At 36.0% G+C, this 17,505-nt stretch overlaps 1 protein-coding gene across 2 annotated transcripts in view; it reads left to right on the top strand.

The window, feature by feature from the left end:
- The first annotated feature begins 706 nt into the window (after positions 1-706).
- LOC150109218 (uncharacterized) overlaps positions 707-17,505 on the top strand; it is a 319,064-nt gene continuing 302,265 nt past the window's right edge. For both annotated transcript variants that reach the window (XM_090412182.1, XM_090412235.1), the window contains exon 1: positions 707-870. The gene's annotated coding sequence lies outside the window, so the exon portion shown is untranslated. The remainder of the gene's footprint in view (positions 871-17,505) is intronic.

Below are 17,505 nucleotides of genomic sequence, written 5' to 3' on the forward strand. Positions count from 1 at the left end.
TCCCAGAAGACAGACTGATTACCCTATTATCGGAATGGATTCTCCTTTTTCTGACATGCGCAGTAGTTTCGAGGGACCTCAAATCGGTGGGCGAACTATACTAAATTTAACTCACGGTATGCAATAGTAAATTGGAAATATTTCGTGCCTATGAAAACTCGCTAGTTGATTTCCTTACCTATTTATTAGATAGTATTCATCATTCGATATTGAAAATTAATGAAACTTCTATCTAGCTACCGATGGATAAACATTTAAAATGTATCACAATGATTAAGAAAGGCATATGTGTCATCTCAGCAATTTTACATAAACACACGCAAGGCAGCCCTATCCGAAAAGCTGCTGTGCTGTCTAATGTCGTAACTTTTGTTTCGTCAAAATAACACATTCTGTTAGTTGTTTTATCCTGGTAGTAAATTCGGATTTTTTTTAACTACTTTTCATTCAACAAAACTTAAGCATTTACTAGATATGGCGATTTTATATAAACTATTTTTTATTACTTCATTTTTTTTTTTAAACGCTTATTCCCAATACTTTGATACTGTGAAATTCCTTCTTCTTCTGCACAGAGAAGTTTCATATATCACTAAAACAGTTGAAATTCAGGTTAATAGATGGCGCCACATATAGGATAGCAAAGCATTTCATAAGTGCGTAGTTGTACTAAATACTAAATCATTGTTGTCTTCTGAAATAGTTCTCGAAAGGTGATTTAATTTTTATTTATAAGCTTATTAGTGGCAATAAAGTTCAAAAATGTAAAAATCTTGATCACTGGGATGCGATTATACTGAAATCCTTTTTCTGCAGTTAGAAATATATTTAATAAAAGTAAAAAATAGAAACTACGCAGTTGGCCCAAAGGTAAGCCTATTTTCATTGGTTAAATTCGCATTTTAATCAATAACTATGAGTTATATTACTTTTACACGCATTGTCGTGTATTTATATATAGTTATGAATAATACAATTAGTGATCCTCTTAGTATTCAAACAATAATCTTTTGTGTTGCATAAATGCAAGAGAGGATACGGTTTCTTCTATAGGCATATATACCGTCCGAGTTTTTACGTTACAGTTTTAGTAAAACAATATGGCGGTTTAGGTAAAAGTGTACTTTTAGTGACGTCTACTAAAAATCCCACCTAATCGAAAAACTGGGTTAAGCAGATACAATTAAATATACTCTCGAACCATACACAAAGAAAACTTCTAATATTACAGGACTGTGCAACTGGGAGTACCAGAAAAGAAACGCAAAACGAAAGATTTAATCTACATTAAATCCCTAAAAATTAAATAAACCTGTTTACAATGAGCTACTCCTTCATTCTTTGAAAAATCCAAATTGGCAACAACAATAAGAAAAAAAAAAACTTCCTTCATTTTTCATTAAGATGCCCATTTCACTGGAAAGATATACTGAATTTCGAATTCTTAAAACGAAATATTTTAACTGAACAAATCAACAATCCTAACGACACAGAAACATTAAACAAATATAAATTGCTCACGAGAGTAAGCTTGCAAAGTTGAACGGACTTATAAAGTACTGTATATTCTTCTGGAATCCGTAAGTATTAATAACTGACATAATTGAACTTCATTCACATTTATGGAATATGAGTATTTTTTTCATATTACTATGTTACGTTAACTAAACTTTTGTTAGAAGTTAGTAAAGTGAACATAACTTGCAGTTTCCTTTATCGAATTCACAACTGATAAGTGCAGGGTGGGACTGGCAGCTTGAACAACATACTAATCACGCAAAACACTATGAAGATTTTTGTTCAACCTGATTATTAAATATGATCTTCCAAAATCTGAAATACGTTCAACATAGTTGGCTTGATGAAATGTCAGGGACTGTCAACATAGGTTTCATATGTGCGAGAAAAATTGATTAAAATGAAATGGACTCAAAACTGTTTTGCACGCTAATGACCATATCTTTCCGCCACTTTATCGTTTCGTGTCTCAGCTTTTCAAATATTCAGTAACGAGTTTAGTACGAAATGATAAGGCAAAATATTCCGTAAACAGATATCGAAGCTTTAAAGCTTTCTTTGTCACACATGCCAATTTCATATAAACCTGGAAATAAGATATATTTATACGGCAATCTTGTTAAAAATAGCATTTAAAACAGTATTATACACTAAACAGCTATGCAGTTGTGATAATCATTAACGTCATAAATGGCAGTCTTCACTTGCAGTGATCCACCACGCATATTTTACTCTTGGCATAGCGCCAACAAAAAAAAAAAAAAAAAGAAGAAGCACAACAAAGACAGAATGACTATTAAATTAGCAAACTAGTTATAGGCCGCCATGTCTATCACTGCATATATTCGTTTCTGGTTGATCTGTCTGTTCTGCAGAAAGGAATATTCAAGTTCGAAGGAGGAAAGAAAACCTTCACCTTCGTATTATGCTGATAAACTCATTTGCAGTCGAAAATGTGTTATAAAGGTATCTCACGTTCAACAGGACGTGGAATCTTTCCAACGTATCGTAATGTACGTATATGTTGGATATACGTAACTGGGCAGACGTAATTGAAAAACAGAAAAGTAAAAGATATGGTAGTTCTGGTAGGAACTAATAATTTAAATAGTGACATATATAGTATGAGAGAGGATATTAAAGGTCTGTTGGAAGACGCGAGAAAGAAATGCGTGTGTGTGTGTGTGTGTGTGTGTGTGTGTGTGTGAGAGAGAGAGAGAGAGAGAGAGAGAGGAGAGAGAGAGAGAGAGAGTAAAAATAGTAGGTTTGCTACCTAGATACGACGGAACCGAGAAGAAATAGAGGCGAGTTTTAGATGTGTAGACCGTGTTTGTTAGCAGAAAAAAATTGAATATGAGGGATGGCCTGCACTTGAATTCATTTAGCACAGGAGTTTGGAAAAATTACATATTGGTATGGGAACCTAATGCAGAGTCAGGGAAACTAGTCATCAAAGGAGGAATGGGAAAAATGTGTGTGAAAGTTCAGTTATGGTATGCAAGCGTGATAAAGATATTTTTGACTTCGGATATCGTTATTCATCTGGCAAAGGGGTGGAAATATACGCTTTAGGTTCGGACATTTTGAGTATATGTCTGAGAGAAAAGACAAAGTTCTACAACAAGACCAAATAGATTACATACCTAATTAGAAGAATAGGATAGGTGGTCATTTATTATGTCTATACACAAATGTCAGGAGCATCAGAAACAGAGGGTATGAGTTCGTTGCTTTATTAAATATGTTGTGGCCTAAGATTATTGGCATTGGTGAAACCTGGCTATCAGATATGGTAACTGGAATCGAGTGTAATGGATATACTATTTTTAGGAATGACAAAAGAAGAAACGCAAGAAAACAATGTCCCATGTAGTGGTGAATTTGAGGCTGTCTGGTGTGAAGTGGAGGATAACAAAATGAAATATATGGTAGGATGACTACAGACCTGGCGGCCAGTTGCAGGGAACGAAGAAATGCATCGCCAATTTAGTTATGGGGTACTAAAAGTGATCATTATGGGTGACTTTCATTATCCAAACATATTGAGTGGAAGAGAAATCTCACGATAAGAATTAAGAGGAATTTATTGAATTCTTGTGAGATAACGTTCTCCAATCAAGGAACGTCGGCAATGGATCTTCGACAGATGGAAGAAGGTCGTCTGGAGGGATGAGTTCCGTTTCCTGCTGCACCTTATTGATGGCCAAGTTTGCATTTGGCTTAAACAGCATCAAGCCAAATGAGGGATGAGTTCCGTTTCCTGCTGCACCTTATTGATGGCCAAGTTTGCATTTGGCTTAAACAGCATCAAGCCAAATGCAAACTTGGCCATCATCAAGCATCAAGGTTGCACAGTTGGAATTCAACAGGCTAATGGAGGTGGTATTATGGTCTGGGGAGCGTTTTCCTCTCACGCTCTCGGTCCGTTGGTTATCATTCCACAAATACTGAATGGTGAACGCTGCAGGAGGCCTACCCAGACCACAGTGCCATCTTTCAACAGGACAACGCACCTTGTCATCGGACTCGTACAACTACTGAGCGGTTGGAGGAACACGACGAATTCGCGACATTGCCTTGGCTCCCCAAACTTCCCTGACTAACCCAAATAAACATGTGTCGGATATGCTAGAATGGGAGTGTGAGAACTGCTGATCCTCCTCCACGGAATGAGCGTGAACTGATAGAGTTGCTGCAACGGAGATGGGTCGAGTTACGTATGGAGGATGTTCGACACCTTGTGGAATCTGTTCGTAGGCGTCTACGAGCGTAATTGCACAGTGGTGGGCCTACGTGTTATTAGATAAGTGTTCCTGATGCAAAGCTAACTCTAAAGGTTTCTTATTTAGTGGTCGGTATGAGTAGCAAACGCCAATTACCACAGAACTACACAGATGCCTTGTGAAAAAGATATTCACCGCAAAAATGCATGTCTTCATTTATTTCATTATCAGGATGTCAGTTATTACACTGCATAGCTTAGAGTATTTAAACACCTGAGAAATACAAAGAAAGACCAAAATACATGTGTGTGTGTGTGTGTGTGCGTGCGCGCGTGTGTGTTATGTGTGTGTACACAGTATGAATGATACCTATGGGGAATTCAGCTGGCATCTTGGCTGCTCAACATTCTTGCTTTTTTGCGATAAGTGTTAAAAAGAGATGTGCAGAGAGTAGTCGGAAGTAATGATTAATTCTTTTGAAGAATTACATTTATCCATTTAGGTCATTTCTCAAGGAGAGTAATGAAATGCATGAAGAAAGTTATTCCTTTTGTTGCGTTACTAAAAAGTTACGCAAGCTATAATGGCACACTCAGACAAGTTACTTGTAATAAAATGGTGCAATAATAAATAGTCATGGAAAGATGTTACCAGCTGTAAATCTGCTTTGAGGACAGTCCAGAAAGGAAATAATACTGATTTGTCCTCAAAGGAGAGTTACAGCTGGTAGCACTGATTTCCATGACCATTTATTATCACCATTTTATTATAAGTTACTTGTTTGCGTGTGCCATTATAGTTTTCGTTACTTTTTATATTTTATTATTGTTTAATTACTCCGTTGCTTATTGTATTGTGCGAAATCAAAATGACCGCTATAGCGTTTTTTTTTAACTCGATAAAACAGCATTTGAGGTCTTCGAAATGTTATAAACAGCAGTAATCAAAAAATAATTCTTCATGATTACGTCCAAAGTGAGCCATGCAAGTTCAGTCGAACATCAAGATTGTAAATATTATCTTTGACTCTGCATGAGATGTGCATCAGAAACACCTTATTACAAACAATTGCCAATGAAGAGTATTGTAATCCTTAGGTACTGAAGGGAAGAAAAGTAGCACCCGAGGAACCTTCTTGTTTCACTTTGGCAATGCCCTGGTGTACATTAGATTGCCTTCACAGGTTTTTGATCACTAACAACATGGCTGTGCTGTTACTTCCTTCAGTACTTCTCCAGATCTAGTCCCTTGTGAATTGACAGTTTGACACTTTTAAAATCTATCTTAAGGGCCGAATCGCAGTAAGGGCCGTGCGTAACGTGAATCCATAGGATTAAACTAGATGTGTTTCCTGAAATGGTATAGAAACGATGAACGTGGTGTATAGATTTGCAAGAGGATTAAAGAGACAATAATGATCTGTAATTAAGCGAATCCTGCACCTTGGTTTTCGGCCAGTCCGATAACTTTTATGTAACGTCTTGCATTCGTACTTCGATGGCATTACTCGTTTTTTTTTCGTAATCTTAACAATTATAAAAATAATCCGCTTTACTTACAGTCCCTTAAAACCCATGACCTGCCCAGAATTGGCTTTTGTAACCGTAATTTTAGGATAAGTCGGTTAGTCGTATGCCTGTATGTATATTTTTGCGTGTACATTATCTGCTCTCTCCTCGTCAGTTTGCCAGGTTAAGAGAGGAAAAACTCACTAGTTCCCTTATGAGACCAACTACCTCACCTTTTGCAAAGCTTTTCTTAAATTGTAATAATATTAATAGGATTTCGGATCATAATATTTCAAGTATCTATTCTCTTAGGAAGTCCACTTATCTTGCTTCACGACTTTGTCTCATATGAATTATAATCTTCAGAGTGTCTTATTTATTTATTTATTTTTATTTTTCTCGAGAAATTAGGTGAATCTTGATTAATCTTGAAGTCGAAATCTTTTGATCATGGCATCTTTTCAGTTGTCCTTAAAATGTGAACATAATCAATTTCATATATCTGTGTTGTCTCTGGAATACTTCTTTCCATTTTTGGGGAAGATGGATTCTTCATAAATTTTTTCATTTTATTCATTAGAATAAAAGAGTGGGTAAAAACGTCATTTGCGCAAGCGAATGACTGACGCGGTGTTTCGTTACCGATCAGCTGACACCACTGACTTGGGCACTCAAAGTCTTGTATTTAAGAAATAGCTTCTTTTGGTACGAATTAAAACTGATTAATTCGTACTAGAAATAGCTATTTCTAGTACGAATTAAAACTGATCCATACAAACGTTTCGCTCCATCGCTTATCCATGATTAGATAATAAATGCATTGAGTAGTACGTGGGTGTTTTTATTTTGTAAAAATTTTGAAATGTTGAATTTCATATAAAAGTGTGCAAGACATCACAAAAGATTCCAAACAGTAATGCAATTTTTATTTTTATTTTAAACCATGTCGAAAAAAATTTTTGCTTTGCGTTCTTAACTCCATTCATAAAATGCTCATATTTTAGAACACTTAGCAAATGAAAACGGGATCGTCTACTATCGTGTCTCTCTTAAATAGACAGGAAACCTATATTTAATTTTTGTTTAGTTTCGATATATAGTACAGTATATTTCCCTCGCTTTCACAAAACTAGAAATACATTGTTTGTCATTTTATATACATACTATTGAGATATAGCCAGTCACATTTTCGTTTTCTAGACCTTATCAGCTTTCATGATTCAATAGAAATCCACCCAAAGATTTGATGGCGCAATAATCATCCAAAAAATTCAAATATATATTTACTTTCTGTTGGAAAACATGAATACGTCATATGGTGGAATTTGACCTATTTACTTAGTTTGCTCGCTATGTGATAAAGTCGATTTCAAACAACCATTTTATTATCAAGTTCTTAGCGCTGTACAAAGATTCAAACTGATACGAATCCTTGCAAGTGGTAACGGTTATTATGGAGTGATGCGCGGGTTAACGGAACGTTTCGTGCGTATAAAAAGTGTTATGGATTAGTTTATACCTCATTAGTTTACCACATTGATTATGGAGCTGTCTTCTTAATTAGTTCGGTCAGTGAGAGGAAAACTTTGGAACAACACACACACACACACACACACACACACACACACACACACACACACACACACACACACACACACACACACACACACACACACGCGAGTCTATATTGGGATCCCTTGAGATATGGACATACATTCGAAGAAGATAGATGACTTCTTGTTATTTACTAATACGATAGATTTTTTGAAATTATATTTGAAACATTTCAATACGTTATACTTATGAACACAACGCACATAATGTACAAATGATATTTTCTGTATTATTTACTATTGTCTGTAATAGTGTAAGTTCTGTTGTCGATTTGCTTGAGATGCCTAGTCAAAAATCCTTGTTTCCTGGAGGGAATCCTACTTTCCATTGCTAACGATCGACAAACCTCGTAACCATGTGTGTGTGTGTGTGTGTTCTCTGACTGATTTGCTTGCATGCTGGATGAAATACATTTCCTGTTATTCCTTTATTTGTGACGTAGATTTTTCCTGCTGAATTTACAAATATAGTAATGGAGGTAAAGTTATTAACAAAATATCCGCATAATATTCATTTTGTCCATTTTCCAAGAGTCTCCAAATTTTGGAGATAGTGTGTATGTGTGTGTGTGTGTGTGTGAGAGAGAGAGAGAGAGAGAGAGAGAGAGAGACAAAAAGAACCCTCTCTTTCTGTTGGTTTCCATTACTGCAGTCTCTTCCCGCATTAAGAGCTACTGATTTAAATACTCAAGAAGAAATATATGAGTCACTAGAAGTTTGTGAGTGCCACTACATTGGTGATTACAACACCGGAGTATTAGCACATCATGTTCCGGTTGTTGATTGCGAACGCACAGCAATAAACATTAGAAATAAAACAGAAATGTCTGACGTTATGTAAGACAGTCCTATAAACATCAGTCACATGAATAAAAGAAAACAATAAAATGTTACTTCTAAAGTAGTTTGAAACCAGTTCTTGATGTCCTCTGTACATTGAAGTTTCTAACTTTTCTAGTTTCGTGTACCATCATATAAATGTATGAATTTTCCGTACCATTTACCTTATCTTGAAGGTAACACCATTTAAACTGAATACAGTTGTATTCAGTTTAAATGGTGTTACGAAATTAGCAATAAGAACCGCTGGAATCTAAACCGGAATATGAAGGAAGCATAAAAATTACACTGTGAAATGGACCGGAAAATGTGCTGACTGGTTTGAGTAAAGCATAAAGAGTTAATTGTGTATGTGTGTGTGTGTTATACACACTGTACTTCCCTCCTTGAATGAGGCATCTGAAGTGATTCTTTGGCTCAAAGCTCTCAAGAAGCATTTCAGCTTTATTCTGATGTTTTTTGCGTACCAGAAATGCTAAATATAAGACCTGTATGAAGTTGTCAAGTGTGTAATCAAGTTTTAATACCTGCAGATGTTTGCAGCTACTAGATACTATTTCTGGTTCTTGCAATAATAATAATAATAATAATCATATTTTTCCCGCTAGCATTATGTCCCGCTTGATTCAGGGTCCGCTGTGGGGGGGGGGGGGGGGGTTAATGATTTGGATCTCCCAGAGCCTGACGTTGGTGGGAACACTTACAAACATCCATGCTCTATTCGAGATTCGAAAACGCTGCCTCTTGACTGGAGAGCTGATATGCTAACTACTCGGCCAACCACGTAGGAAATAATAATAATATTTTTTTTAATTATTTATTCTCCTCTTAGAAATTACATCTACATAAAAGTATATAAACAAAATTAGCACTGTAATACAAACATTTTTCCCCATAGATATAATTGATATATGTAAAAGAATAACAATAACAATTTTTAATAAATATCAATAATAATCTTGTCGGTCTTCCACACTACTGTGGAAACCCAAGTATTTAAAAAAGATTTAAACTTTTTTAAATACTTGGGTAAAAAGTTTCATTGCTGAGTACTTTTTGTTACAGTAAGTAGAATTAATACATTTTTTAGACAGCAATACTACATTTTACTACTTGTGGTTCAGTACAAAGTTTAAATAATATCCTTATAATTTACATAACGTCCAATGGTATAATCATCCATGTATTGCTATTATTAGTAATAATCATAGTGATAATTTACCATATATAAGTCATAGTTACAAGTTAATTCTGGGTTTCCCAAACTTCTTGCTAAAGTAGCGCCTTAAATTACGCAAAATGTTTTTACGGAGCCCTCACAACTCAGTCTTTAAAATAAGCAAAAAAAAAAAAAAAAAGGAAGAAATCAACAGACACTCACTATTTTACAATTTAGTACACCTTAAATTTAAATTCATTTTATTGACTTCAGTGCAGTTGTTGTTTTGAACTCACTTCAAAACAACTGCGCTGTAGTCAGGGTTTTTCAAAGTCTGGTATGATGGATGTAACTTGTAGCATCATATCATTTTCTGCATTTAGCATGTTTCTGTATTTAGTTTTAGTGACTGCATATAGTGACATATCTCTTTTCATATAACATATATCTCATTCCAATAACATATCTCTTTTCACAGAGATATGTTGTTGGAAAACGTATCAAAAACTTCAAAGCTTGAAGCTTATTTCGCAGCAATTTCTGAGTATTTCTCATATAAGTCAATCCAAAATGTTTTGCGGAGCACCTCTGGGAAACCCTGAGTTATTTAATATACGTTGCAGTTAACTTTTTTCTTCTTCAGAATTTGAGAAAGTGTAATTATACACTGTATTTACATTTACAATTAAAATATTATTTTTCCTACTATTTCGTACAGTCATACAGTACAAAGTAAATTCATTATTTACAAACATTTTTAGTAATATTAATTCTTTATTACATTCTGTTTTCGTATATTATATAGGAATATGGTTATATTATACACAACAATATTGATATATTATATAATAAGATTATTACACTATATATAGCAATATTTTACCTAATAATATTATCACATTACATTTAGTAATTTTAATATCAGTATTAATTTTAATTGTTTTATTCAATAAATGCCTCGTTTTTTGGTTCATTTAAAATATGGTTTATAAAAGACTTAAGAACATTATTTGAGTAATTAAATATGTTTGAGTATATGTGGGTGTGAGTGTATATCTTACATAAAGTAAAGGAATGGAAATGAATTAATGAATACGAGTTCCCTCCACTTTGCTCCAATAATAATAATTTTAGATTAGATTACATGCATAATAGGGTAATATGATTTATGGAACGGAAATGATATATTTATGAAAATAAGTTCTATTCTAATATTCGCAGTAAATGGATGATGAGGCGGAGTAATCCACTGACTTCAAAGCTTGAGTTAGCTTTTTTGATGCCAGTGGGATGATTAACGACTAACTAAACTTTTTTTTCTTTTTCTTAGCGTTTGTTACTGTGGTTAATATGTTTTATGTGAAATGTCTGGCAACTGTTACAGTTCTAAGTGTGCTGATACAATTTCTATAGCTCGGCTTTTAATGTTCTATAATTGTTCAGATGTTTTACTTTATATGGCAAATATTTAGGTATAAGGTGCTCCCCTCATGGCTACTCCATACAAATTTCTATAACTCCTGGTTGTGAAGAGAATTGTTTTTAGTCTGGTTATGCGGTGCGTTTCTCTGTTATTGCGGTAAACGTTGTTAGTAAGAGTAAATAGTGTCTAAGATTCTTTATACTCAGGATTTTGTGTTTTGCCATCAGGGGTTCGGTTATTTCCAGTGTGTATTGGGTCTCCAACTCACTGTTGAAACGATTCTTCGGTGAATTTTTCCTCAATTTGATAAGTGACTGTTTGCTGTGTTTGCATAGACACTTATACCGTACCTCTTAGTATTGTTTCACAAATTCTATGATTTGGTCGGCATCATATCTTTTGCTTCGAAAAGTTTTGCAGCAATAGTGCGTAGTTTGTTATGGAGATATTCTATGTTTAGTCCATTTAAGGTTGTTGTCAATGTATAAACCGAGGTATTTAGTGTGTGTTACGGGTGTCATTTCGGAACAGTGGCAGCTTCCATGGTTAATGCAATGGTATGTATGACTATATATTGTTAGTGATGCAGGGTGCATAATTCTAGGATTCTTTATTATTAGCATTTGCATTTTGATGTGGTTTACTATAATTGAATTCTGATAGAAGTAGCCAGTTATTTTGTTTGGGCCATGTTGTGCTTTGGAGAGTGGTGTTTATATTTGTGTGGACTGTTAGTAGTGCTGTGACGTCTACGTATTGATATATTTCACTTTGTAAGGCCAAGTTTTGAATGTCATTTATGTATACGTTGAACAGTGTGGTGGGTGATAATATTGCTCCTCGAGGGACTCCGTGCTGTATTTGTATTCTCCGGCTATGATATGTGCCTATTTTTGTTACTTGCGTTCTGTCTTTAAGATAAGTCCTAAACGAGGTATGAAATGTTCCTCTTATTCCGACTGAGTGTAGTTTGGATAGCAGTATTTCATAGTCAAGTGTATCAAAATGGTGAGATCAAGGAATATGAGGATAGCAAATTTGTTTTTATCAAGAGCTTTATTTAGTTCGTTTGTAATGTCCTGTAATAACATGGTTGTGCTCTTCGTTTTCTTGAAACCGTACTGATTTTGTGAGGTGATGCTATGTTTCTGTAAATAGTTTTGTAGTCTTGTGTGTACTACCTTTTCAAGAAGTTTAAATATGACAGGTAAGTTAGCTATAGGTCTGTAGTTGTGAACGTCATTTCTTTTTCCATGTTTATAGTTAGGTTTAACTATAGCGGTTTTTAGTTTGGGAATAGTGCCAGTATCGAATATCATGTTCACAAGTTTCAAAAGTACAGGATTTGGTTGTTCAAAATGTGTTAGGAGGGCTGTGAGTCTGATTTTGTCAATTCCTGGACTCGTCTTTTGCTTTAATGTAAGTTGGTTGAAATGAAAGTAAGTTGTGTGTGTGTGTGTGTGTGCGTGTGTGTGTGTGTGTGTGAGAGAGAGAGAGAGAGAGAGAGAGAGAGAGAGAGAGAGAGAGAGAGAGAGAGAGAGAGAGAGAGAGAGAGAGAGAGAGAATCTTTCAGTTCCAATTTGGATACAGGAGGAAAGTACATTGTTTGCTGTTGAATTTGGATTAATAGTTGCACAACCAACTCTTGGTTGTGCAACAACAGGTGGTGCCTACTCACTGATGAGACCTCAATGAAGGTTGAAACCGGTCTGGGTAGTGACTCCCACCTATAATGTATAACATCATACATCTTCTAGGAGATGTGTTTTACATTTATGGGAAATACTAAGGAAAGTGATCAGAACTTAATCCATCTTTACCACGAGTTACCTTGGTGTTGCACCACCACGTCTTGAACTATATATATATATAGTTCAAGTATGTATATATATATATATATATATATACAGAGAGAGAGAGCGAGAGGACTATATATAGAGGGATATTTTGCAGATCTTACTGCTAACCACTACAGCAGGGACGTGATAATGGTGCTCGAGCATCGCTGGCATAAATGTATTAGTCTCAAGGGAGATTATGTTGAAAAATAAAAATAATTTTGAAATTATAAATTCGTTTCTTCATTGTTATGCCGAGAACTTTTCAGACCACCCTGGTATATCTCATATTAGGATAAGTCTATCTGTTGTGTAATTGTTAGTGTCATTTAGCCATTCTAATTCTTGTAGGAAGCTGAGAGGGTTTCTATCTGGGAGTCTGTATATTGTGTTTATCAAGTATTTGTGGTTGTAATTAGTCATGATTTCCAAATGTAATGTTTCTGCATTTTTGGAAGTCGTTATGGTCTCGGTCACACTGCTCTTCATTTACAAATGCGATTATGCCACTTCCTCTTTTTTTGTGGTCTACATAATGTGTCATCGTATCGTGTGTTACGCTTTCGCGCAGGCCTACACATTTTACCCCCCCGTAAGCTTCCGTTACCAATAATCCCACGGAATAGGTTGGTTGTTACTTATTCCCGGTGGTATCCCATGTCTGTTGAAGCGTGTGTTCACGGGGCCGGTTTGCCTGCTTTGTGTGGAGGAAAAACCCCAGGTTTTTCTGGGGAAAAAAAAACTCTGTATCCACGCCCAAGGCCGCTAACTTGGCTATGGCTGAGGAAGATCCTTATGCTCCTCACGTCACCGACGGGAAATCGAACCTACGACACTCCTTTCCCAGGCATATGGATGCGAAGGGCATAACCACTAGGTTAACCGCGCGGACACATAATGTGTAGCGTTAGTAATTGTCAAGATTAGAACATCGACATATGTCAGGAGGTTGTTGAACAGGGTTGATAATGTAAGCCAGTATTTCTTTATGCTTCTTATCTTTGTGTGTAGCATGGTGAGTTCAGAATTTGTACAGAAGTTATCTATCGAATTATTTAAACATAGTATAGAAAAAAAAAGGGGGGGGGGGTTATTAAGCACCGCATTGGGAGACTGGTTAGATCGGAGTCACATGAGATAATATGAATGCGACTGTTGTTGTCCTGGCAGTACTTACTCCATAGAAACTTATATATATTTTTTTGTTTTTGTTTTTCTGTTTTTGTTCTCCTCGCTTGGTATAATAAGTTTCCGAAGTATGGGGTCCAGTGTTCTGCTATATAGATTGGAATTGAGGATTACCTGTTATTGAGAACTGACATTGTTAGCTTTACCTTCTTGCTTGCAGCTACGATGCGATCTCTCAGGCTTTTACTGGTTAAATGTGCGATTACAGGTGGTGGTTTCTCTTTGTTTCATTGTGGTCCTCGATTTACAGAAGTGATGTCAGTGGATGTGACCGGTCACATCAATAATAATAATACCCTTGAAAAATATTATAAATAGAGACAATAAAATGTTAGCTCCAAAATATCCTCGCTTTCTGCATTGTGTAGGAGCAGTCTGTCAGCGATCTAAAATAAATTTGAAGGCAAATATACATATAAGACATGCATTATACAGGGTGTCCCAAAATTCACGCAAGAAGTAATTTTGATAGAAAACACAGGTTTTTAATTAAAAATTGTCATTTCTTATTGATTCATAAACTATACAGTATAGGTTATGCATGGAATAGCATATCGGGTAAATGGCCTCCACGGCTTTGCTGGCACATACGCACTCTTTTGTGGAAATTTTCCATGACCGTTTTGCATAAATATGGCTGAATTTCGTTGATACAGCGCTCAATTTCCTGCTTCAAAGCGTGAGTGGTCGTGGGCTTGTTGGCATAAACCTTAGACTTCAAAAAAACCCCAAAGAAAAAAGTCCAACAGCGTTAAGTCACATGATCTGGGCGGCCAATTCTGATCACCAAAACGGGAAATTACACGACCAGGAAATGACTTATGCAGTAATTGAATTGTTTCTCGGGCTGTATGGCATGTGGCACCGTCTTGTTGAAACCACATGTCGTCCACATCCATATCTTGCAATTTAGGCACAAAAAACTCGATTATCATGTCGCGATAGCGAGCACCATTAACTGTTATTGCTTTACCAGCCGCATTTTCGAAGAAGAATGGACCGATGATGCATTCAGCCCAAAATCCGCACCAAACAGTGACACGTTGTGGATGCATTTATTTCTCAACAATCACTCGTGGATTTTCTGAACCCAAAATGCGACAATTTTGTCGATTAACGAAGCCATCAAGATGAAAATGAGCCTCATCGCTGAAGATGAGTTTGTTCGAAAAATAAGCATCCACTTGTTGTTCCATAATCCATTCAACGAACTCTCTTCGCTGTGTGTGGTCAGTAGGCTTCAGTTCTTGAGTCAATTGAACTTTGTAAGCATAAAGATGCAAATCTTTCGTGAGAATACGCTGTAGAGAGCTTCTCGAAATGCCCAATTCAAGACCACGGTGCCGAATTGATGTTCCTGGACTCTCAGCAACAATCTCACGAACTGCTTCGATGTTTTCTGTTGAAGGACGGCCAGAGTGTATAAGATCACTAATTGATCCAGTTTCCTTGAATTTTTTAATTAATCTTTTCACAGTTGATGAAGATAAATCACTATTCCGACCATATTTTGTACGAAAATTGCGAACTGTAGCTGCCAAACCTTCATTATTTTTAAATTATTGCTCAATAATGAAAATGCGTTGTTCTTTCGTGTAGCGCTCCATTTTTAATAACCCTGAACTGTCAGCTGTCACGCAGTCTTTTTTTTTTCTCGTTGGCAACACTTTACTGCACAAATGGCGTTAAACTTAAATCTTGCGTGAATTTTGGGACACCCTTTATATACATATTATATGTATTATATTAAAATTAGACTTAGGTATCTTTTTAGTCAATGGTAAAATAATCATGAAAGTAAGTTTTTAGTGTTCTCTCTGTGCTTAGAAGATATTTTCGTTTGCTGCAATAAGTAAATAGAATTTTAGTGAATGGGGGTTTTGTAGAAGTGTGAGGAGAACAAATTTGAATTAGAAATTTTGAAGTGCATTTTACTTTGTTATTTGTGAATTTGTTTTCTTACTCCCCATAAAATCCAAGCAAACTTTTGTCACTAAAGATCAAAAGAGATTTCACATATTGATGTGAAGCCAATCATGTCAAATCAGTTGGCGTGTAATAAATCCTATCCTGATTTACGTTCATGCTTAGACGCACACTTCACCGTGCAGGCGTTCGAAACCAACCGACCAACCGAAATAGGCTGGTTAATCCTTATTCCGGGAGTGTCTTATGTCTCTAGATGTGTGTGTGTGTGTGTTCACGGGGAAGGTTTGCCTGCTTTGAGGGACGAAAATCCCGAGTTGAACACATTGCCAAAGCAGTTCTACCGATATGACCGTGGATCTCTAGAACTGCTTTGGCAGTCTGTTGAACTTTGATGGAGTAGAGCTTTTCCCTATTGTCAATTTTCTGTAGAGCAGCAGCAATTGCTGGACAAGAATAAATATGGGCAGGTGTTAGTTCAACTCCTGGACATTTCTTGCATGCTTTATAGCTCCTACTACCTTCTGGATGAATTTTCATGCCTTTAAAATGTTATGTCCTTAGCCTCGTTAATATTGTGGTTATTTCTCTACTTTCATTAATTTCACTCATTTCGTTCTTCTTCTTGAGTGTTTTACCAATCTTATTTTGGCGACAGAGTTAGCATTAGTTGATGATAGTGGGTGTAATTTTTGAGGTAAGTATCTTGCTTCTTTGGCTAGTCTGTCTGCTCTTTCATTGCCTTCAATATTTACATGGGCTGGTATCCATTGCAGTGTGCATTTCTTATTTTTCAAATTTATGATTGTTAGTAGTTCATGAATTTCCGTGTGGGTTTTGTTCTTCCATTTTTTAATGCCTCAAGTGCAGATTTTGAGTCGCTGTAGATGGCTATTCTTTCTGTAATGTTTATTGTTGGATTTGAGAGATAGAATTTGAGAGCTGTTTGTATGGCTGTTAATTCACAAGTTTCCCGAGTTTCCAGCAGGAAAAACTCTCTACACCCGTATGAGAGCAGCCAACTCACCATTCGATTGATGACATCTGATAAAGGTTCCTCACGTCGTAAACGGAACTCCTTTATATCTGAAATCGTTTGACAGTTGATAAATGGGGTAATGATGATATATCTCCTTACATAGTAACCGTAGAAAGCACCGGACACAGTCGGCATTTCTCAAGTACTTGATATCAGTAGGCAAGAACCTAATGGAGCTACTTACCTTAACATTTTTCCTGTCCACCGCGTGTATCACACACTTGGTGTGGTTTATTGACGTGGCAATACCAAGGGATAGTAGAAATTCACTGACTTTGGAGCAAGAGCGCAACATTAGTTCCTGTTGTTACAGAAGGCTCTAAGAGCAATACCAAGAACATTTATGAAACATCTGGAAAAGTTGATCCCCACATATAACACTATCTCAACTCCAGACAACGGGACTTTTAGGGACATTTCATATTATACAACGATTTCTAGTCGATTTCTAAGCCTTTTGATATAATCCGAATTAGATTTATTTGCCAGTCAACGATTTCATTATGCTGTTCGTGTCTCTTTTTATTCTTTGACTGTGAACTCTGTTAACTGAATATAAACATAATAATAATACAACCAACTTGTCTCCTGTTCAAATGGCAGTGAAGCATTCAGGTCCCTTCCTATGGCAGTTGAGCACGACTCCTGCCTTTCTGTATGTCCACATTCCTCATATCCAGATGGCATTAAAGTAACCCCAAAAGTTAACGCTGATAGCAGCTTCCAATTC

The sequence above is a fragment of the Typopeltis vanoorti genome, chromosome 2, assembly GCF_054136105.1.
Source record: "Typopeltis vanoorti isolate ZY-2024b chromosome 2, IOZ_Tvanoo_1.0, whole genome shotgun sequence".
Classification (NCBI taxonomy): Eukaryota; Metazoa; Arthropoda; class Arachnida; order Uropygi; family Thelyphonidae; genus Typopeltis; species Typopeltis vanoorti.